The sequence below is a fragment of the Manacus candei genome, unplaced genomic scaffold (genome assembly GCF_025592945.1).
Source record: "Manacus candei isolate 608988 ecotype Guabito, Panama unplaced genomic scaffold, ASM2559294v1 h1tg000011l, whole genome shotgun sequence".
Classification (NCBI taxonomy): Eukaryota; Metazoa; Chordata; class Aves; order Passeriformes; family Pipridae; genus Manacus; species Manacus candei.
The window spans coordinates 3,719,260-3,743,011 of NW_026138059.1; positions in this window are offsets into that span (position 1 = coordinate 3,719,260).

A 23,752-nucleotide genomic window follows, 5' to 3' on the forward strand; every position below is an offset into this window, starting at 1 on the left:
ACTTTGGTTTTGAATTGTGGCCCAGTGTTGTTATTTCAGTTCTAGACAATCAATGGGTGTACACTGGTTATTTAAAAGCATTTCTGGAGGCTTGAGAGCAGTTTAAGCAATCCATATATACGGAGCTTGATCTGATTCCTTTAGGAAATCCTAACATGCTGACAGAAAACATATGATCTAAACAGTTTCAACCCTAAAGGCATACTAGCAAAGTGAAAATCCTAGAGCTTGTCTGTGAAAGGTGCAAACCAGAAGGAATGTTCCCAAGGACAAATTTGGAGTGCAGTTCCTATGTCATTGTGGTGTGCAAGTCAAGAGAAGAGCATAAATTCCGTGTTTATACACTGGTGTGAAGGTGAATGAGGAGTTTTGAAAATCATGTATGAAATACATAGCAATGTTGATAGGGGTGTCTGAGAAATATTGGAGGTATTTTACTAGGCATGGAGCTAAGAGACAGATATTCTCAATTTCTATGAAAGACCCCAACATTTTGGAAAATATTGGAAAAAAGTTGTGGGGTTTCCAAAATTCAGCTCTTATTGAAAACAAATTTTAATGGAAAATTTTCACACTGACTCAAGATCTTTGCACTGATGACAGTGGAATTTTAGCTTTTTAATCCCAGGCAGTGGGACCGCCAAGGCTGCAATGAAAGATAAATGTGCCTTGACAGCAGAGCTATCAGGCTGCTTGATTTTCTCTTTTGATAGGTTTATGTTTCATGCCAATCAATCCAGCTCTACTGTGCAGCATAGTCACATTACCTTTATAACGTAGTCTACTAGCAGCTTAAAAACAGTGAAGGAATACAGTGCCCTCTAACTACAGCAGGAAAAATAAATTGCGTGAGGATGGGAAAAGAATTTTAAGAAAATATTTTTTCTTGTGTAAATGATTTTATCTAATAGTTCAGATATTCAGATCTCAGCCATTCTGGTGAATATACATTTCCCTGGGGGAAACATATGCTCAGTGCTCTCACCTTGGGGTTTCCCACTTAGTCATTGCAAGAATAAAGAAAAATCTCTCGGGGAAGATGTCTCTAAGGAGTGAGGTCTCATGGTGAGTGATTCACAACAAAGTACATTCTTCTGCTGAAAAAAAAAAGCCAACAGCAAATATTAGATCAAATGTTGAAGTAAATTCATAATTAGTAAGCCAGATTCTCATCTCAATTAATAGACATGTAAGTTCAGACTGTTTATTTGTGTGCTGAAGCTGCTTTGGATTTACTCCACTTTAATTAAGATCAGAATATTACTCTCTTTGTTGGTTTAGATTTTTTTAATAGCTAAATTATGCCTACATACAGCAAACTGATGGATTCATTTCCAGCACTGTTCCTTTAATAAAAGCTTCACCAGTCCTTAGTACCTTAATCTCACTCCTGGAATCAGGACATGGTTTGTGGGTTATATCTAGCATATGCTGCAAATCTAGTTATCTCACTCATATGTAATACCATAACAACTCTGACTTCTAATAATCAGTGAACTGTAAAATCTCAGTGCAGGTTATCTCAAATGAAAATTCCAGAAGCAAAACCGGTTTGGAGGTTAATGGAATTATCCGAAGTCTCAGGATGAGGGACTACAATATAACTTTATGCTGGATCTGCAACACTGTGTCTAAAAGCCAATTTGATTTCTTTTTTACACCACTCCCGCTCCCACTCTTGTTATTTTCCTAGGTTCTATAAAATAATGTGAGGCTTTTGGCAGCACTCTAAAAATGAATCCTGACAGTCCATATGCAATATAATATAGCTTCTTCCTCCATTTTTAAAATAATACACATTCTGTGAACACTCACAAACATGTCTAGTCCCATTGCATTATTCCAGCTGTGCTCAGCTATCCGAGTTAAATGGAACTCATCATGTATCATAAATCTGAGTCACTACATGGTCTGATGGTCCTGAGTTTATTTTAAGGAGTAGAGGATAACAGATGAGAAAAGCAAGGTTCAAAAGTAAAGGGAGAGCAGCTCAGAGGTGTCACCCTATGCTGTTACATCAGCCCCTGAAATACCATATGGCTTTGGGAAAACGAGTCAACTCAAAATTTTCTTCAGTCATGGAAGTGGAATGTCCAGATTAGCATATCTGAGCCTATTATAACTTGAAGTATCCATGAGGATGAGCAGAGTTCTGGAGTATACGGGCAGGCTAAGACCTGTGCCTAGAAATGGGCTGGAATGAAAACTGAAGTTAATTGCCTTCACTTAAAAAGGCAAAAGTTCAAATAAAGTTGCTAATTTTTCCTAGTAAACACATCTAGTAATCATTTTCAGTGCAAAGGCGAAAACAGCAAAAGATTGCTATAATTAGAATAGCAGCTGCTTTCACAGAAATATCCTGTGAAGGTGGGAATAAGTGTCTGAAGAAGTAGAAAATCTTCTAGCGTGGACCTACTGCCAACAAAGGAAGTTTCTACATTATCAACATCTGATGCCCTTCTTCTTCCACCCTTCCTTCCCCTACATCCCATTGCAGATAGTTTCAGTCTCCTTACTTATGACAAATGCCCAACCATTTGTTTTTTGTCTGAATTCTAGCTAAAGGGGGGGGCAGACACAAGCTCTCAGATTCTACAGAAACCCTTTAACATGCAAGGCAAATGTCCATAAAAATTATCTAGTGACCGTCTTAAATGATTAAAACCAGGTAAGGTGTAAATTAAGTATTTTGTAGAAGTCACAAAGGATTTGAAGTAATACACTTAAGGTTTGACACCAGAGACATCAATAGTTTAAACATTTTCCCCTTCCTTCAGATTACATCTCATTCTATTGATTACATCTCTTCTAAATGACAGCCACTGAAAAGGTCCAAGGCCTAGACAGAAAGCCCAGGGTTTAGTACTACAAAGAAGTGTCCCACAGTGAAGCCAGGAGCCAGGATTGGACTTGAGCATAGCTGCAGCAAACCTGCACACTAAGCATGTAAAAGCAACTGGCATAGGGGCTTCATCTGCTGTTGGGGCAGATAGGCTGCTCCTTACCTTCTGGTTTGATGGGCCACTGTTTTCATGGAGTCAAATTTCATCCGGAGTTCCCAGTACCTTCAACCAGGATTATAGTATCTATACTTAAGGGTACCTTAAGACACTGAAGAATGGAAAAGTAGCTGCCTCCTTTTGAAATACAGACCCAAGCCTCCACTTCCTTGTGATCTATAATCTAGATAGGAAGGTGAGTACTGACAACCATCAATGTGAGAAACGCTGACAGATAAAGCAAATGGTCCCATCATGGTAGATGAAAATACATTGTTTTGAAATTTATTTTAGTGATTTAGGAAAGTTGAACTGTACGCAACAGCCATTTCTGACTTTCCCTTTGTACTCTGAAGCAGAAGCAGTATGCATGCAAATGTAAAGCTGGGATGTGTATAACTTTATTTTCTGTGCTGTGCACATTTTCATTTTTTAGTAGCAGCCTGTTTGCCCTTATGTCTATGCAAGGCAACAATATCTCAGATGTCTCCAAATGTCCTCGCTGTGGAACAGGAAGCAGCATAGCTGCATCAACATGGCAGAACTAATCAGTCTGGGCACTGTGCCCTGCTGATGCAGCTCTCCTCTTTCCAGGACCCCAGCTAAAATCTCTGCAAGGCACTAAGCACATGCTGCTGAAATTCAAATACTGTAGTCATGGGGACAGACAGAGAGCAGCAAGAGATAGCCTGACCTTACAGGCTAGTAGGTCAGGCACATAAAGGGGAAGGGGAAAATTTATCAGACATTATGCCATCATTATTTTTTTAATCTAAAGGAAACTGTGCATGCACTTCGCCTGGAACCTCCCCAAGTGGTTGTTTGAGTTTTTACCTTAGAATTAGTGTGCCAAGTGCTTTTTATGCTCTTGGTCACACACACTACATCTATACTGCTAAATTTAACAGTGTCAGGACCCTTTCTTTGGCTCTGAGACCAGTAGATTGGCCCAGATGTGCCCATGCTATGCTTCCAAAGAGTGTAGCTGCCTTCAGGCAGCCTACTAGAAATAGACTCCAGCCTGTGTTTACTCCTGGGAATTGTTCAGAGGACACTAGTTGATTGAGGTCAAAGTCATGCTGGGAAACATGCTGTGAGTATACAGATAGTTCCGGAGCCCTGGAATTGGATAGGTTGTTTGCATAGGTGCTGCATTGAAAAATGATAGAAAATACCCAGAGTATTTGAAGAAGTACTGCATAGCTTCTATATGGTAAGAACCAAAAAGAATGTGTTCACATAAATTGCCACAAAACCCAGTAAAACCCAGAAACAAAATAGCAAATGAAAAGCCACAAATTCCAAGCTGAATTCAATGCTTTCTGAAATGCACTGAGTGCATCTGATGTTCTTTTGAACTCAGGAGACAGTACTTTTCAGGCTTGAAATACTCAGACTGTATGAGCCAAGAATGATTCACACTATCAAAGACCTAGAAAAAAAGGAAAACACATGAGAATACGGCAACAAACTGAATTTGGAACACTATCACTTTTGGTCCCAGTGGAAAAAATAAAAGAGGTTGCTTACACCATAAAAATTCTGAAGCATAAAAAAAGTTCAAACCCAAAATGGACTTTACCTCCCAAGTGAATGTCTGTTCTCCTGTTTAATAAAGCATTATTCTTTATAGTAAATATAAACACAGTCACTAATAAACCAGAAGTTCTTTTTTCTTCAGTCTGTATATGAAATTCAGAATTGGGATTGTAGACTAAAAATTAAATTCTCTACCAGCCTTCTTAGTATAGCGTAACTACTCTTTTGTATTCTTTTTTTTTTTTATTAGCCTAAGAAATCCTAAATTAAGCATTACCATAACTCAGGCTTCAATTAAACTCCATGGTCTAGAGCACTATGGTTATTATAGGATAAGCATATTTAATATCCATATTTTAAGGAGGCTCGATATTCTAGTGCACCTGGTTAATACACCCATCAGGTTGAGTATAAAGCCTTTTTTGGGCAAACATGTGCCTGCTGTTTTGTATGAGGGTAGCAAATAAAATAAGAGAAGGCTCCCAGGAGCAATTTAGGAAAAATAACATGGCATTACTGCACTCGCTAATAGGGGAGAGAGGAGGAGCACTAATGAAAACTGCATTCTCCCATTTATTGAAAAGCAACAAGGATTCTGGGCTCCCAAACAACAAACAAAGCCTCCTACCAATGTACATGTCTTTCACAACAGCTTTGACCTGTGCTGGAGACAATTTTACTCCTTACTCAGTTCAGGCTGTGGAGTGCAACTATTAGTTGATGTAAAATGATCAAAATTCACCACACCCTTGATGGGTATATTCTGTGCATTCCAGGATTCTTTGAAGGTGTCTTATACACTCTTTTGACAAAGATATTTTTTCAAATTCTGAGCATAAATTCAGCTGGATGGTAGAAATTACTCTCTAATTTGCTTGCAATGAAACCATAATGAGACAGCTAGGTCATGAAGGACTCTGAGACAGAACAAAAAGCAGCAATGTTTCCACAGCGTGTGTAAGATGACAAAAAAAAAACTTCTCAGTTTTTTTCTGCCTCTCTCTCACACACACACACATACACATCACAGTGACAATAAGTTGTGGCACAAACTGGAGTATCAATAAATCCTTCATCAACCTGAGGCTGAAATATAACTAGCTAAAACTTATTTTTAGCCTACCTTGGACACCAGCCAGAATGAAACCAGCAAGAATTATACTGCAATAAATGCTGGTAATGTAAAGCCATAGATTGGAAAAGGGGACATTAATTCATATGCTATGAAGGTGTCCCTTTGTGAATCCTTTCTGAGAAGATTTAAATAAGTGGTTTCATTCTCATTCTTGCTATTGGTATTGTCTTGTTTGGTCTCAGCCTTGGTTGATGGTTTTCAGCACACTTTATATTGCTTTGAATATGCCAGGCAGCAGCAGATGCCTTTATGGAGCAAAGGCTACGCCTGCCAAACTGGCAATGGAATATAAGCTGCTTTTTGAGAATATGATTATAATAAAACTGTATCCCAAGGCCATATTCAGTCACAAAGTACCAGTGCCCCCGCTCCCTCACCACACATACACATAGAGATACACCGATACAGACATACATACAAAGACCTATGTTTGAAAAAAGAAGGTCCCTTGAGAAGTGAAAAGAGATCCGCCTAGCCCTGCTCTTCTCTTTCCTACTTGTATGGTCCAGCTTGCTCTTCATGTTACTGTACATTTCCTTGGCTGTATCTGCCTTTCCTGTCAGCATGGCTGCACAGCTTTGCTAACAAGGCACCTTCACTCCAGAGAGTGCCCCCTCCTGGGGAGGGACAAGGCAGAGAGATTTATCATGGAAGAGGTGCTCTGCAGCAGCTCACAGGATCCAGAAATTGCTGTTAGGAAACTGGGCACTGGATTTGCTATTCTTTTTCAGACATGAAGGTCCAGCTAGTCCAAAATTCCTTCTCTGACAATAAACAGTACCAGATGTTTAGAGGTACTAGACCAACATGGGGTAACTGAAGTATATACTATTCCTTCCACTTCTCTTCAGCATGATAGCTGAAATTTGGATTAAACCCTGAAGCTTAATTTTTTTTTCTCCAAAGCTTTGTAGTACTAATTTTTACAACTCTAAAAATTCTTGTGATACTTGGTTCCTCTTCACTGTTTGTGAAATTCTTGGTCTTAAACACATCCTGAGACAATGAGTTCCAAGAAGCATGGTTACTTTATGTCCTAATTGCTTCTCTTCTAGTTCTAATTGCTCTTCAGATTTCACTGAATCCATGTTTTGTCTCTCCATAATTTGATGGGGAGACAGAAAGTCCTGATTGAAATTCTTTCAAGATTTATCGTTTCATTTAATTTGCTATATTTTCATTTATTTTCTTTTATTGTTCTGCTTTCCAAATAATTACAAGATTTTTAATCTCTCAGCTCTGTCCCATAACTCATATTCAGCAGCATTCCTGTGAATTGTGTGGTGATACTTCACAGATACTCATCAACATGGCTAGGCTTCGCAAACGAAGATTTGAGAAGGACTCTACCCACGTTTGCTGCAAACATGCTGGTGGCTAAAAAGGCCAATGCAAGATAGACAAGTCCAATTGCAAAAGGCACAATGGAAAGTCTCCTTAGGCGATATTGGCAAGACACGGTTCTCTCTGTGTTGTCTTTTCTCCTCAAGAATGATTCTGCATGTGTTCTCAAAAGAAGTAGCAGCGTTATAAATAGTATGTCTTCATGTCTCCCAATTGGAGGCAGAGTAGACCAATGATGATGATCAATATGGCCAAGGCTGAGATGTTGTTTCAGGGAGTCCTTGTATCTCCTCTTCAGGGCTCCTCTCTTGCGGCAGCCAGTGGCAAGTTCACCATAGAGAACAATCTTAGGGAGGCGGTGGTCCTTCATCCTGGAGACGTGTCCTACCCAATGCAGCTGTGTTCTCAGCAACATGGCCTCAATACTTGTGACTGCTGCTTGTTCTAGAACAGATGTATTGGTCACATAATCTGACCAGTGGATGTTTAGGATTGTACGAGGCAGCGTTGATGGAAGCGTTCTAGGAGTCGCAGGTGGTGGCAGTAAATGACCCATGATTCAGATCCATATAAAAGAGTAGACAGCACTATGGCTTTGTAAACACTGATCTTTGTACTTTTCTTCAGGTGTTTTTACACCAAAGTCTTTTATGGAGTTTTCTGAAAGCACTATATGCCTTTGCTAACCTGTTGTCTATCTCTTTGTCAATCTCACCATCCAAGGAGATGATGCTTCCCAGATAATTAAACTGCTGGACTGACTTGAGCTCTGATTCGCCAATGATGATATGGGGATGATGGAAGACTTTCTGAGGTGCAGGTTGGTAGAAAATTTCTGTCTTCTTTGAGCTGACTTCCAACCCAAAAAGCTCAGCAGCCTCAGCAAAGCAGGATGTTAAACTCATAGACCCATATGAGACTACACAAATGATGTGAATAGTATATGTTTGCCCTAATATTTTGCAATGTTTCAAAATCATATGCACAAACAGGATTTATTTAAAGCTACTTTTAAATGTTTTTTTTTTCTAAAAATAAAATTATGATCTCTAAATTTGACTAACAACATAGCATTACTAGCAGAGTATACTGCCACCCCTACGTAAAGAATAATTTAATATAACAATACTTTTCAAGGACTGATACAGGCCATTAGTAGTGGAATGTAGAAATAAGGCAGGAAATGTCATGTCATTATTGCAAGTCAGGTAATGGTCACTGAAACCAGTTCATTCCAAAATACACCTATTTTAAGCTGCAAGACAGGGGAAGAGGACAAAGATAATGGGCAGTGCAGGATGATAGCACGGATCGAGCTGAATGATTTTCATCTGGAATGCATTGATCTCAGAAAGCATTAGAGAACTCAAAGTCCATCCTCTTTACTCATCTGTGTGAGTCATCCTCATTAAATTCAAAGGATCTCAGAACATCTGTGTATCTGTAAATTGAATTTTAACACTCAAATGAGCAGTGACTCAATACAGCCTTCTATGTCTGATACCAAACCTGGCAAGTGAAGAATTGCCTGAAAGCAACAAAGAAGTACAGAAATTTGACTTAAAAATGTCTTAGTATATGGCAAGTTTAAAAATTAATTTCCTGTAGATTATTAAAATGCAGCTTTAAATATATTTCAAATATTATATTATCCAAGCATTAGTATAATTAATTTTGCACAGAGAGGATTAAACTTTTTGTTTTCTCAAAGATACAGGTAAATAAACGCCATAGAAAATGTTCTACAGAAATAGATGGAAAATAAGAATCTGAAGTGTAGTCCTAGTGAGAGATGACCAATATTTTCAACAAACAAACTATGACATTAAATGAACCAGAGGCTTTACTTTAGCAGTCATCACATTTCAGGGTTGATTTCTTGCTGAAAAAAATATGTCAGGTAAGAGTTGAATGTAAAAGATATTTGCAATTTTGTTAATAATAATTTGTTATTTGTGTTAATATGCAATAATCAAAATATTAGAAAGTGCCCAGGGATTTGTAAAAGTATTCAGATATATACCTACTACGTATTTAAGTTTAGGCATGAATGAGCCTTTGCAGTGCTGAATGAATCTACTCATCTCTGATCAGCGCAGTTTCTGGAATATGGAGAGCTGCAACCCCTCTTTGTACTTAGACACCCTCTTTGTACTTAGACACCCACTGTTCAGACATCCATTTTCAAGACTAGAGTTTAGGGTCTGGTTGTAATGCACCAAACTCTTATCTTTCCTGCTATAGTCAGAAATCTCTCAATTTCTGGCTTAAAATCTTATGGCTGGTTGTCCTCTAGCATTTTCCTTTCACTTCCCTAGTTCCACTATGTCAGACCAAGCAGTTCAGAAAGGGCATAGTGACCTTGCTCTAAGGTTTAGTCTGAGAAGGATTTCTGTGTTTTCGATTATTCAAGTTCCACTCCTACACAGACTAAGAAAACTATTGCCATAATGGCCTCTTGTATTTTGTACTGTTTCTCTGTGGATTGTCATGTGTAATACTGCGTGCAAAGAGAACAGAACATAAAAATCATTCTAATATGGCTTTGCAAAATAAAACTCTTAACTTTTTTGTTGCTAAAAATGTGAAAATAAAGTGACAAGGTGATTGCGAAGTCCTAGCAAAACTTTATCCTAATACAACACATATTTAGTCATATTCATCATTTAATTCTAAAAGGAAATGGAATATGTTTTTCAGGACTCATCCATGACTGAAATGATCCAGTTTTGTAGAAGAAAAGCTCTGTTTATTGCAAACAAGATATTTCCTCCTTTTGAACTGAGAAAACATGTTGTTTGTAGTACCAAAACAAAATCAGTCGGAAGAATGTTCATTCCATGGCTTAAGGCATGTGCAATGACAGAGAAAACTGTACCCTTTTAAAAACAAAGTTATAAGATGACATAGCCATTTCCTGCATAATAAAATCTTTCAGGAGTAGTACAATATCTGCTGCAATTAAACAGTTAGAATTTTAACAGACTATCATCATTTGCAGCTGCTAATGGTAATGCTGGAAGACATGATTCTGTCTGCAGACATTGGTTCAAATATTGCTTACTGGGGGAAAGTACTTTATACATACATGATCATTAACTCTTTCATTTGCATAATAGATTTTCAGATACTTTGTCACTTGTAAGAAAGTTTTGGAATTATGAGGGATTTGTTTTGTTAATGTTGCATTCATAGGAATTGAAGTCTCTCTACATAGAAATAGTTTGTCTTCAAATACCTTCAAATAGCTGACTTCATATTTTGCTTGCTGTGTATTTCAGCTAATACAATTACTCTGGCCTGATTCAGCTACTTTCTCTGCAAAATGTTGATATTTCAGAATCCTAAGCATCACTAAAATGGTGAAACTTTTCAAGAGGCTTGATGTAGTTAATCTGCATAAAATATATTGCATACAAAAAGCTGCAATGGGTGCAATGAAAAACATTATGGACTCTTGTACTTGAGAAAAGTCTAGTCTTCTCTCCCCAAGCTCCAGTTTTCTCAAGCTCTTAAAGTCAAATAAACTTTATATTCATTCCTAATTGAAACAGGAATGGAAGATTAAAATACATAATTAGAAAAAAAATCTTGGAAAAATACAGGAATCTAAATAATAAAAATCCTGACAAAAATTCCTTTCAAAATAATTGTGATGGAATGAGTAAAGAGCTTTATCAGTGGTTTGTTTGGGGTTTTTTTACATACTCTTGCATTGAAATGTAATGAAAACGATGATTGATAAGTAATATTTTAAACATATTTTAAATATTTTAAATATTATAAATAAATATTTTAAAAATTTGAAACTTACAATAACCAATTTATACCTTGGAATCACCACATTTGTATATATATATAAAAATACAGCATCTGCATCTACAAAGTATGACCATTAAGATAAAATATCAACTATGTTTTTTCATGTGTATATGTATTCATTATTTTCACCCAGAAAAGTTGACAAATCTAGGAAATCTGAATAATGACATGTGAGAAATATCCACAGTCTGGGCTCTTCTGTCCCCCCCACAGCTTTAAAAAGAGATGAAGCCCACTAAAAATATGAGTTTATGTCACCTGAACCCTTAGGCCAACCATTTCTGCCATTAATATTCAATAAAGCAAGTCCCCACCTTTATTCAATGCTACTGACAGTGAGTCCAGGTGAAACGAACAGTTGCAGTTCTTAGATCTATATGGTAGGATTGAGTTACAATAATGTAGTCTGGAAACAATAGGAGGAATAAATTACTATGACTCTATAGTGCTGATTGACACGATTATGTGAGAGAAAAGATAGAAAAGATCTATTAGGTCATCTTGTCCATTCCCCTCGATACATTGTAATGTCTCCAAAGGAAATGTTATAAAGTGTTGTGAAAAGGACCTGGTTATTAATAATGCCATTAATAATTTTTATGACATTTTTAATTCTCTTTGCTTGGGTACTTTTTTCTGTGATCTGATACTAGATGTCTTGCTCTTTTGTAATGTTACTAATACATGTAATACAGTTGTATAAAATGAAATGTGATAGAATGTCTGATTGTCAAAAAATTTATAATGTATCAAATGATGAAAATTTTTTTGTGTATCCAGTGTGCTAAAATGACACTGTATTAAAAAACAGCAACAGCAAAATTTATGTTCTTGGCCTGACATCCCTTTCCCATTATACAAAATACAAGAGAACTTCTACTCCTGACTATTTCCTTCTCTATGGAACCAAAATTTTCACCAGCTTTATGACTTAACAAGATTTGGTGATCCACACCCTGTACACAGAATGAAAACATTAACTATTATGCTATACCTTCAGCTTCCACCATTACCTACTCTGTCCATTTTGCTCATAGCAAATTCAGACAGTGTTACAAAAATCGTCCTATAAAATGTTAGTCAAGCTGTTTTTCAGTTAGACAGAAAAGATTTCTACCTGTGAATCACCCGACATTCAACCCTTGGACATATACCCTTGTGGGATTAAGATTTGTCCTACTGTGTGTGTAATGTCAGCAGAAATTCTGCATGACTCCGGAGATGAGCCACAAATTTGGGACTTGAGTTCAGGATAGCATTCCCAGGTTTATTAGCATCCTACTCTCAAGCAAACAAGTAATTTAGTTCCTTTCAAGCAACTGCTTTCTCTCTTGATTTATATATTCCTTCTATAGCCTACATCTAAACCATGCCTAGTCCCTACATAAGGTGTAGGCTGCTACTTCCCCCTCTCTTCTTTGGGGAAGGAAATAGAATCATGGAATGGTTGGGGTTGAATGGGACCTTAAAGATCATCTAGTTCCAACCCCCATGCCATGGGCATGGACACTTTCCACTAGACCAAGAAGGTAGAAATACAACGAGCCAGCCAGGGATGAATCCTCCATTGCCTATTCCAGTGGATATCCTTGTACTGGCACCTGAACATGTGGTGTGGTGGGACATGCAGATCACATCTGTCTGAAGTTTAGAATGTCTCTGGAGTTTTGTTTGTCCTGTACTTTGCTACAGACAACTAACAGGCACTTCATAAACTGAAGATATTTCTGTAACACAAATTCTGCAGCCCAAGGGGAGGAGGTACAGGACCACTGGCCAAACTGGGTTATCAAGGGTTCTCCTAATAAGCTAAGCTGTATGAGTGCTACCTTTTTTCTTCATAGCCTGGGTTATTTGTTATTTGATCCTGTTCACTCTCTGAAGTAAATGAGAGAGATTTGTACTGTAAATCAAGAACTATTTGTTACAGTTTATCTGGAAAATTGGACAGATTTCTACTCCACTTTCAGTGAGTGAAAATTTTCTAAAATAGTTTTTGTTTTGTATTCTCACCAAACATGAAAGCATAATAACCATAAGTTTAACCGATGATAGCTTGATAAGAGATGATAATTTTATGTGAAGAGTGTGCGCTTATATGTGTACATGTTCTCTATTAATATTTATGAAATAATTACTAGGTGCAGCTAAATTAATTAATAACTTATTTAGAACATATTTTACAAAAAAATATTAGCAAGGAATTGTTAACAAGCAATGACACAGCTAGCTGCTATAATGAATTTTGTAATGTAGATTTCATTAGAAGCAAGTACATGCCTGATTAATATATGAATTCACATGGTAATATAGCATCCTTTAAAATACAATAAACTTATTAAATAATAATGAATCAGTTGGACTAATTGATATAATGAAGAGACAGTCTGAAAATGTCTGAAAAAAATAAAGCCCACTGTAATGGACAAATCAAACACTCCCAGTCTAAGTAGCAGGAAACACAAAGCAAGAAGAACAGAGGAAAATGTGAGAACACAACATGAATATTTTTTGTAAAATAAGTACTAAAAGCTCATGCATAGATGCCATCTTTAAGGGTAGAATTAAGTCAGCTATTTTATGATTGGTTTCTTCAGCTTTTTCTAGACAACAGAAGAAGAGATTCTTCAGGAGGTGGCTGAAGACAGGAGACAAGGTAGGAGCTCCAGATGCCACCTGAGAGAACATCTCTTCTACTGACTACCCAGAAAGTCTGTAGGGATTGTTAGGTAGCTTGAAATACACATCTAAATTATATTACACAAGTCAGATGCTGTGATTACTCTCCTAATTGTCAACTGCCTAAAGAAATTGTTCATAAAACCACTATTTACCTAGCTGCACATGCTACTTCAGAGCTATCTTTCTTTGAGATGACTATTGCAGACTTTTGCAGACATGTTTCCTAAAGCAAGGTTCTCAATGCTGACTCTGAAGAACAGCTTTAAAGGCTGCAGCCAATGTTATTGGTTAATGACTTTGAAGGCCAACTTTTGTGAAGGATTCTTTCAAACACAGGCTGTCAATTTAGTATGTGTTGATCATAATATGAAAGAACTCTGTGTTTCGCAAGTTCAGAGGTTCTTAATTATGAACAAGCTTTGCAGCACCCAGCCATGCATGACAGACTTCCTGATACCTCCTTGTCTCTTTCTCCCTGCAGCCTGGGCTCTTCCCTCCAACTCTCATGTTGCCTGGAAGGGTTTGCCTTCATCTTGAAGCCTTTTTACAATCATCTGACTACAGAAAGATTCAGAGTACAGAACCTGACTGATTCACAGTACAATTTAATATGACAAATCATATCCTGTGTAATATTGCAAAATTAGAAAAGATTAACCAATATTTATGTCAGAGCTTAATGAATCCGTATTGTGTGGGTTTGTCTTACCTCCAGCATAGCAATTAACAACTACCCATCAGAAATACAGAGCCAATTTCTGATTTTGCAGTATTTTTATAAAAAGCCTGAGTGCATGTTAGTGATGCACGATGCTTTAGTAACTAACTTGGCCACAGGCTGCGGGGGAATCCTCTCAGAAATATATATCTGAGCAATCCCAGGTTCTAAGTCACAGAGCAGCAAACTTCTTTCATTGGAACAATCAATTAATGGGGATCCTGCAAGGACAGAATAAATTGTTCTAGACATCTTTGTTCAACTGAAAATCAAATAGATTTTAAATGGCACTAAAACACATTCTCAGAAAGGGCAACGCTTCTAGTTTCTGACTTGCAATCTGGTGTTAACAGAGGACTGGATTCAATCATTCAACTCTATGCATCTAATATAAGATGATCATCTAAATTTCATGTGTAGTTAGCAGAGAAAGAAAGCATGGGATCAATATCCATCTGAAAATGCTCACCTCTCTACAGTGGCTATAGAGGTTGCTTAGATGAAGTGCACTGCTTCTGGATACCTTAGATGAGCAACCTTCTCCCTTCTTGCCTTTTTCTTAGCATTCAGGTATATCGGGAAAATCAAAATTCATAGAAACCACCTATAAGGGAATGGTACTTTTCAAAGAAAATAATTTGGTCACTGAAAATAAATTTCCAAAATGAGATGTGATGCCAGGACCTCAGCTTTAGCCAAGCACTGCTTAGAGAAGGGCAATGAGGTTATAATTTTGCTTTCTGTCTACCATGTTATTTTCTTCCTGTTGTTTTTTAGCATGTGAGAAGGGTTAGTCCTGTATAAAGGAGCTTGGATCCTACATCTGAGCATTTCCATCTCCTAATTGTTCTCTGACTTAGAATGACTGTAATAAATGTGAGGGATTCAAACCTAACAGAGATGAATGTTATGTCACAATTTGGCTAGATAGATGTTTTAAGAGTTTTTAAAGGATTCCCTCTGGACAAACACATGCACATTTATGAGTTTTTCATTTCTTGCTTCTTTTCCCTGTACCTTTGCCTCTAAGCAGTCAAAAAAGAAAGGACTGAGAAATAAAACTTTTCCTCACATATTAAGTTTCTTTTAAGAAATATTTTCCAAGACAATTACATGAATTATTCATTACATGTCTCTTTTTGTTCCTATTAATATCAGCTTTCAGAGCTCTGTTTGTTTGGGATTTTTTTATCCAGTCTTTTTGGTGCTTTACTCATTTCCATTGATGAGGTGTTATTTATTTTGCAAATTGAAATGCCTGCAACTAAGCCATTAATCCTGGAAAGGCTTTGATAAAATTATTGCATTTTTCAGAATAATGGAAATGCAAAAAAACATCTTTCACCTCTCTGAAAGGGGTTGTAATGCTTAACCATTTTCAACAAGCATGAAAGAGGGACCTACAGTCTCTTAGCCAGCAAGAATCTGTCCATATTTGCTCCAAGCATGGGCCAGGCCTAGAAATACTCAGTGATGCAAGAAATCCATGAACAGCCTTTAAACCAAGACCATGAGAACCAGTACTCTTCCCCATAAATGAGTGCTATAACCTCCAAGCTGCAGAGTCACCATCTCCCTTTCTGTCTTTTGGGAGAGAGCATAAGGGGGGGAGCTGAAGAATCATTAATGATATTTCACACAGAGGTGTCTTCCCTCCCTCCCCAGTTTGGGTCCCACACCACAGACTTGTGATTAGGGCAGACTCCTATTCTGAGATGTCTCAAAGAGCAGAGACAGCGAGTCCTGGGCTTCACACTCTCAATGACTGTCCTTCAGTCTAAGTTCTCACACAGATGGAGACTGGAGGATGCTGTTCTGCTTTTCTCACCTTTCAAAGAGAAGAACAGTCCCACTATGACTTCTAAAAGGAAGACTGTAATTACCTTCTTTGAACCAAGGGCTCCAAGGTGCAATGCACTCAATACCAGATTAGAGTGGAATGTTTTTTTTCCCGATTATAACTAAACAGAGCATGAAATGAGTGAATTCAGACACAGCTCTATGTAATTTCATTTGTTCAGGATAGGGAGACATAGGGCATGGATGTAGAAAAGCTAGTGTCCCAGCTGATTTCTTATGTGTGACCTATTCATAATGCTTACTCAGAAATCCTCATGTTAAATGATTAATAATTGGCACCTAAATCTGTTTGTGGGGTTGTACAGTTATAGTTCTTCATACATAGGAATATTGAAAGTCAAGTTCTCCCGGCTTCTGTTTCAGCGCTTGCAGGGCTTCCTCAAAATTTGGTCTTTGCACTGTAAGGAGAGTTTGAAAACAGAAACTCCAGATTAATGATGCAATAAATATATTTCTTGTACTTCTAGAGCACTGAATTCTTACAGGCCTCTTAGCAAAAACTCAAATGAATAACGTGCAGAATGTGCTAATCTGCAGAACGAACCATCAGTGGTAATTTATGTATCTCATAAACAGCTAGTGAGCTGTTACTTCACAAATACTATTTTGAGGTTTCATTATCTCGAAGAGATAGGCAAATCTGCGACCTTTCACTCATCCAGCAATCTGCAGTGCTTAGTTGTGCAATGTTTAGGAGTTTGAATTAGAAGAGGCCACTTAAAACAGGCAATTGTTAAGGAAAGCAGCGAGGTGCACAATTAGCCAGAACAGTACTGAGAACAAGAATCTGCAGCAGCAACTTGCAAGAATAGCACAGGATGCCTCATAGCAAAAACAGAGTTTAGGCAAGCACAAACCACAGTGAACTCAGGTTTGCTGCAAATATTATTATCCACATTCTTTGGTCAACCATCTCAAATAATCGTGAGAGATGTAGGGAAGTGTATCATCACTTGTATCATGCAGCACCATAGCTGGCACAAGCAGTCATCCTTGGTAGTCTTCAAACAGCTTCAAGAGTGGATGACCTTTTATCAAATGCTATTGATTGCCTATGGTCTGAGGTATGCATGTTTAAAATGGTCAGATTTTTTTTTTAAAGTATTCAAGAGGTTTTTCTTGGTTGTTGTTCACATAATGAGAATTATACTTCTGTGTGAGGATACAGAGATAAGCAAAAGATTAAGGACAGAGTCATATCATCTGATGTGGTATTATGTGCACTACATGAAGTTATGCTATTCTAAACTCACATAAGGTGACACTTTCCTAACTTCTGTTGGACAGTATTTCACTGAATCTTCAGACTCACACTTCTATCTTCTGCTGAGGCACTAAACAGGAGACTGTTCAGTCAAATAAAAAAAAGTAGTTCTCCAGTTCTGAAATTTTCATGTGATTTTTCAGTTGAAAGGGACTCTGTGTGACTGTATATTTCTGCCTTGTATCATCATGTTACATTCAGCAGTGCACAGATATACAGACATAGTCATCTTTATACTTCATTAAAGAGCATTTTTTTAAAATTGTGAGAAATGATGTTTATCTAGAAGTAAATAAACTGAGACAAAGCATCGACAGACTATGTGTGCTGTTCTCTGATTTACTATTCATTGTTCATTAGGTCACTGATGGGTGGGAACACATCTGCTGTTTCTATTTGGAGTTGTTCATGAGCTGTGTGGTCTAACCCCCTAGGTGGTGGTCAGGAATAGCAGTAAAGAGTGATGACTCACTAAGAAAAGATTCCATTTCTTTTGAAGTCTGGGTAATTGAGTTCTCATCAAAGTAAGACACTGACAGCACATGGTGAAATTAGATAGCACAAACTGGTATTCAGTTTTTTGATTCAGCTTTCCATGTCACTTTACATCTTCATCCCTCTCATTTTTCCGATTTTCCACCTCTACACACTGGAAGCATCTTCCTGTTGGGTTGGACAGTGGTTTAATGAAATGGACTGATGTCTATCCAGGTCAAACCCTTTAGATATGTTATATCTTTTACATATGTTGTATCTTTTACATATGTTGTATGTTCATCATGCTACTCAAACCCAGCCACTTCTACATGACACAGCCCCAATGCCATCTATCCATCAGAAAGAAATGGTGACATCAAGATAGGGCTATCACAGACCTTCCTTGAAACTCTGTCTCTGACACATGAGAGACTGTCATGTAGGGGTTTTTGATGGGAGGATGAATTCTGGGTGTCAGCGGTAAGGGATGAAAAAGATGCCACAAAAGTTCCCAGGTGGGAACATGCATCTCATCAGTAATCCATTCAACTGGGACTCCAGTTAGTGCATATGGCTTCTCCCTTGCTACTATGATGCTACAAGTGAGAATGCTCTGAGATGGGGTAAGTGTAATATAAGAGCTGGCTGAAATTTTCCATTCAAAGAGTTCTTTTCTGACTGTTGAATTCTTACATCACTTTTCCTTCTACATCCTTCATGTAGGAGGATGTAGAATCTGGGGAGACTGCTTCAAACCTCATGCTTGAGCACTGCCTCCAACACTGGACATTTCAGCTCTAAGGCTCCACCTGATCAAAATTCCCCTGTCCTCACCTGGCTCTGCAGTTCCATGAAGCAAAGAAAGTAGACATATATGGATCTGAAGACCCCCTTCTCTACAACATCCAGGACAGTGACTGTTTAAAGTGGCCTGGACTTTCATTTGAAAATTTTTATATTAAGTCTATATTTTATCTTTTTTTCCCTCTCTTTTCCAGTTGAAAATATTTTTGTAATTCCAAAAGCCAAAATGGCTAAGAAAAGTAATTTAAGAATTTAAAGATGTATTGCAATTTTTTAAATTTCCTTAAGCAAAAAAGTTGTCAACATTCTCAAATGAAAAAAAAAAGTTGATTTTAAGCAGCAAAATCTCTTGATTGAAATATTTAGGTTACTGGTGGAGCAATTCAGGAAGGCTGCAGCAGACACATTTGTGATAAGTCTGTATCTTAAAGAAACATCTGTGTTTTATGTAACTCCTGTTGTGTAAAACCCAGCCTTTCAGTCATGACCATAATCTACACCACTTCCTAGAGCCCAAGTACTTTGGGCTGAATTCTTCAGGGGCTGGATACAGTGGAGTAGTTTAAATCAGCAGGAACCTTCATGTGCACTAAGTGAATTGCCTACATAATTTGTACAGAATCAAGGTCAGAATATTGTTCTCCCAAGCCCTTTAAGACGAGACTACTGTTTTAAAATCAATGAAGTTGATTTTATGCAAGAAAACACAGCAAAAAAAGACATCTTTCAAAAGCTCTTAACTGCACATCTAATTGTTACTCCATCTTTTGTGACAGTTAAACTAAATGGATACCCACTGGAACATCATAAAGAAATCAGTTAAATCAGACTTTCACTGTAAAACAGCAACAAAAATCTAAGAAATTCAATACTTGCCAATAGCTAATATTCTCTTCTTCCTACAGTATACATCAAACTCTATGAGCAAAGTGAAAGAAGAGAATTCTTTTGGGCCTGGCAGCCTCTTAAGAAAGCATATTGCAAATGAAATATTACAGAGGGAATTCATCTAAGAAACTGAAAGGATAGAACTGGTTATCTATGAAAGTCATATATTGAAATTGAAGAGAGCTCAGGAAGAGCTCTGTAGTTTTCAGAAGAGCTTCCAGTCTTATTTCCACCACTTACCGCAGTTAGAAGTGAAGCCACCTCCCTCATCAATGGCAATTCAGGCACCCAGAAATGATGTGAAAGGAGTCACCATAAAATCATGATTGCTGAAATTCTCTTGAATATGAATTCTTACCAAGTACCCTTGTAGACTATAGGAATCCAAAACCAACAACAACAACAGCAACAAAAAACTTAAACACTCTCTGAATCCATTGCTGAATCCAAAACGTAGGTGATGTGACTGAAATGATTCAGCCAAGCATCCAAGTCTGGGAAAGCTCACCTAAATGACTTTGTGGACTCTGCTCTAATTTATCATAATGATATTACTACCTTAGGGTCATTTTCTCATTTTCTTTTCATACTTTTAGAAGTCAAATCTATTCCTGAGGGGAAGGAGGTATAAAAGTAGTTGTTAAAAGAATGAGAATGTCCTGCTTTGAGGTAGCCTTGAGTTCTTTCAGGTGTATTGCATGGGTCTTTTGTGTGTGCCCTGAATGTCCATGAGCATCAAATTCACAGTACTAGCCAGAATGCCACAGGGCTTTCTTTCTCCATTCTTTTGGAGTTAGCAGCTGCTGACTATGTGCTTACAAAACAGGTCCTCAATCTTCTATGTCTTCAATCTGTTAAAGTTCTATTTAAATGTAGAGAACTGGTCACATTCCATTCTTGTACTTTAACATTTACAGCTTCAGATAGGATACTTTTCCTGTTTTAGTTTTAAACTTATATCTCTGGCATGGTACTGGGACTGCTGGTCTGTGCACACACAGTCATACCAGCAAATGCACGTGCAGAAAGCCATCCTCAAACTGTACTGTAATTTAAGAAAACCTTGAAACCATATGGAGTTTCTCTAGTAATACTCAAGGGTAATAAAGTATAGCTCACATCCATTAAATCCATTAAATGCTTGACTATGAGAGCTGAGAACTGAACTTGACCTTCACTCTGCAATAGGAAGCAAAAGTGCCCTGGTCTCAAAAGACTGGCAACATAGGGCTCCTATCTCTCCCTCCTGCACTGAAAAACTGTACTAACATATTCTCAGATACTGAGATCCTTCAGTAAGGGTTTCCATCTGTGTCACATCACTGAAAAAATGACTGACCCATTGTTAGTGCCATATAAATCCCTATAAAAGTGGTGTTAAAGGGCAGTGACATAAGCACAATCATCAGTCTCGTCATGACTGTTTTCTAAGAAGCATGGGACCAAAATGAACCATCACTGTTGCTGAGAGTTTTAGTGCAGTTATGCCTGTGGTTAACCTGCAGAACTTCCATCTGGTTTCCTCTTATAACCTCTCTGCTTGATGGGAATCATAGCTTCCAGCTAACTTTCAGAGCCTGCATGTCACATTTCAGCACATCATCTGATGCCAGGGATAAGGACAGAACATATTGCGTGTCAACACTGTAAACTGTAAGCAAGTTATTGGTATGCAAGGTATAAATCATTGCCTAAAGGAGATTTTAGTTTTATGCTACTAATCCTCTAGGTCAAAAATAGTTCACAGGTAGGAAAAAAAAAATGTGGCAGTGAGCTTATCTTTGTTTAGTTAACCTTGTTTTTTCATCCTTCTGGACCTTTTTTGTTTTCTTTTTGAGAGCTCTGAACTTCAAATCTCTTTCAGTGATTTATTATTGATTTAATGTACCTTTACATTTTGCCCTTCAAATAATCCTTCTGAATGTCATAGGATGTTGTCCCTTAAAGCCAAAATTGTGAACCAATATGTAGGGATGACTGTACTTGACCTAGTTAGGGCTGAGCTTTCTGTTACACAAGACAGAAAATAAAGTTGGATCATTGCATACTCTGACACTCACACAAGACTGGCAGTCTCTACCCTCACTACAGATCAGTCAATGATTCAGTCTTTGTATCAAAGATCCAATTTATTTACATAAGGGAAACTTAAGAAGAAACTGTCAGAGATGCTCCTTTGCTTTGACCTCTTTGAGGCAGTATTCACTTTTTTACATTATGTTATACAGCACCTAGTACTAAAGGCCCTTATCTACAGCTGTGACTCTTTGGCCACATTGCAATACAGCATTCTCAGCAGCAATGAGCTTGGGATGGCTTTTTAGTGGTTTTAATATGTATTCTGGTCCTGTCCAAAGAACTTAGCTGAGACTGAGCTCTTTTGCCTTGGGATTAGAGGTTTATGTAGTAATATAAAATACCTGCCCTTTCAAGTCAATAATTTAAATGGCCAGGTTGGTAGAGAAGGGGTAAAAGAATCTATGCTGGTAATTTCAAGAAACATGATACTTCATGCAGGTGCCTGGCATTGTATGCATGAGTCCATTGTCTATTCAAAAACTGCAGTTGTGCAGAAGTGTTTGAAAACAAAAAATGCCTGATCTGGACATCCTCCTTGTGCAGATCCAGAGCACATGGATGGGTGTATGTGCATTTCAAAAGGTATGTCTAATGTTTGTATTAAGCATGAGCACAGCAGAGCACCTGTAACATGCCATGGCTTACCCTTCTCTGTTATTACACAGGAATAAACTCCTACTTTCTATTGTACATTGCTTATTACACATCCATACAGCCCCATGGAAGACTCCTTTCCTCACCATGCCATTAAAGAAGTGTAAGAGCAGAAACAGACATTCCTCTGTGTCATGTACCTTACCTCCAGCTTGCAGAGGCTATAACAGATCTGCTAGATAATCTGGAATCTCAGCTTGGGGCTTGATGAAAACATCCATTGATATCGCTATTTATATGTGAGTTTGTAAGTCGAGAATTGACATCCACGATCAGGTTTCTGGAACAAATTCCAGTTATCCCAAAATGAGCTTGACACTATATTGTCAGAGCTGTTCCAAGTCTCTTGGTGTAAATGTGAATTTGCCCTCCAGTTTGCTAACTGTCTTGCAGTGATTTTAGTAATGGTCAATGTAGTGGCTAATTCACCATTGCATTCTTATTTTTGCTTCGGGACATCTTTAATCGTAAGACTTGACTCTGAAAAACCTCCTCAGCTTTTTGAATGTTAAGCAGCCAGATGAAATATTTCTGTCAGTGTGCGGAAGATATATGTTCTCTCTTTGCTCTGCACAGTTCCAGGGGCCATATTCTAACAGTACCCTGTGTGTTGAGCCCCTATGAATGTTACAAAATTATATCACTACATTTAAAAGAGATGATGATGAATCATCTCCTGCCTTCTGATACCACTGTTTCCTCTGATATGAGCACTATCCACCTTTCAAGTGATACTTGATATTACAGATCTTACAGTTCTATTTTCTAGTGAAAAAAAATTTCTAGTATGAATTTAAGGTACAGCCTTGAATGCAACTAGTTTTACTCATACTATTTCTGGCATAAGGTAAAAATAAAGTGGACTGATCTCTCTTCAGAAGTCTTAAAACAGGTTCACTGCCAAGTCCACAACCAACCCTGCAAACACATCAACATATTTCTTCACAGTGTGGGAAGAAAGGGAAGACATTGTGCAAAATCAAACCTTGGGAAGATTATTTTCATCTGATTAAGAAAGACACAATTTTAAAACTTCCTATGTCACAAGTGGGCAGTCATAGGTCCTTTCCAACTAACTATTCTATTCTATTCTATTCTATTCTATTCTATTCTATTCTATTCTATTCTATTCTATTCTATTCAAATTCTTAATGTCCCTATTTTCCTTTCTTGCTACTCCACCTGAGCCTGAGCTCCACAAACTGAGAAGTGACTCATAGCCATTCATTACTCAATAAGTCAGACATGATAGACCTGGCAAGTTTGGCTGTATCTCTTTCAGTAGACTTGAGCTGAGCACTCACACCAGATCCATGCTGTTACATGACTGGCACACTCCAAGATACACTCTTCATCCAAGGCCAACTTGCACTCCCCCACACAACACCCAGACTGGGGTCAGGATTAAACATGAGCCAGGGACTATTCCCAATGTGAATGATTCTGATTTTTGGTTAGAAAGATGGTTTAAACTAATTAAAGTCTTT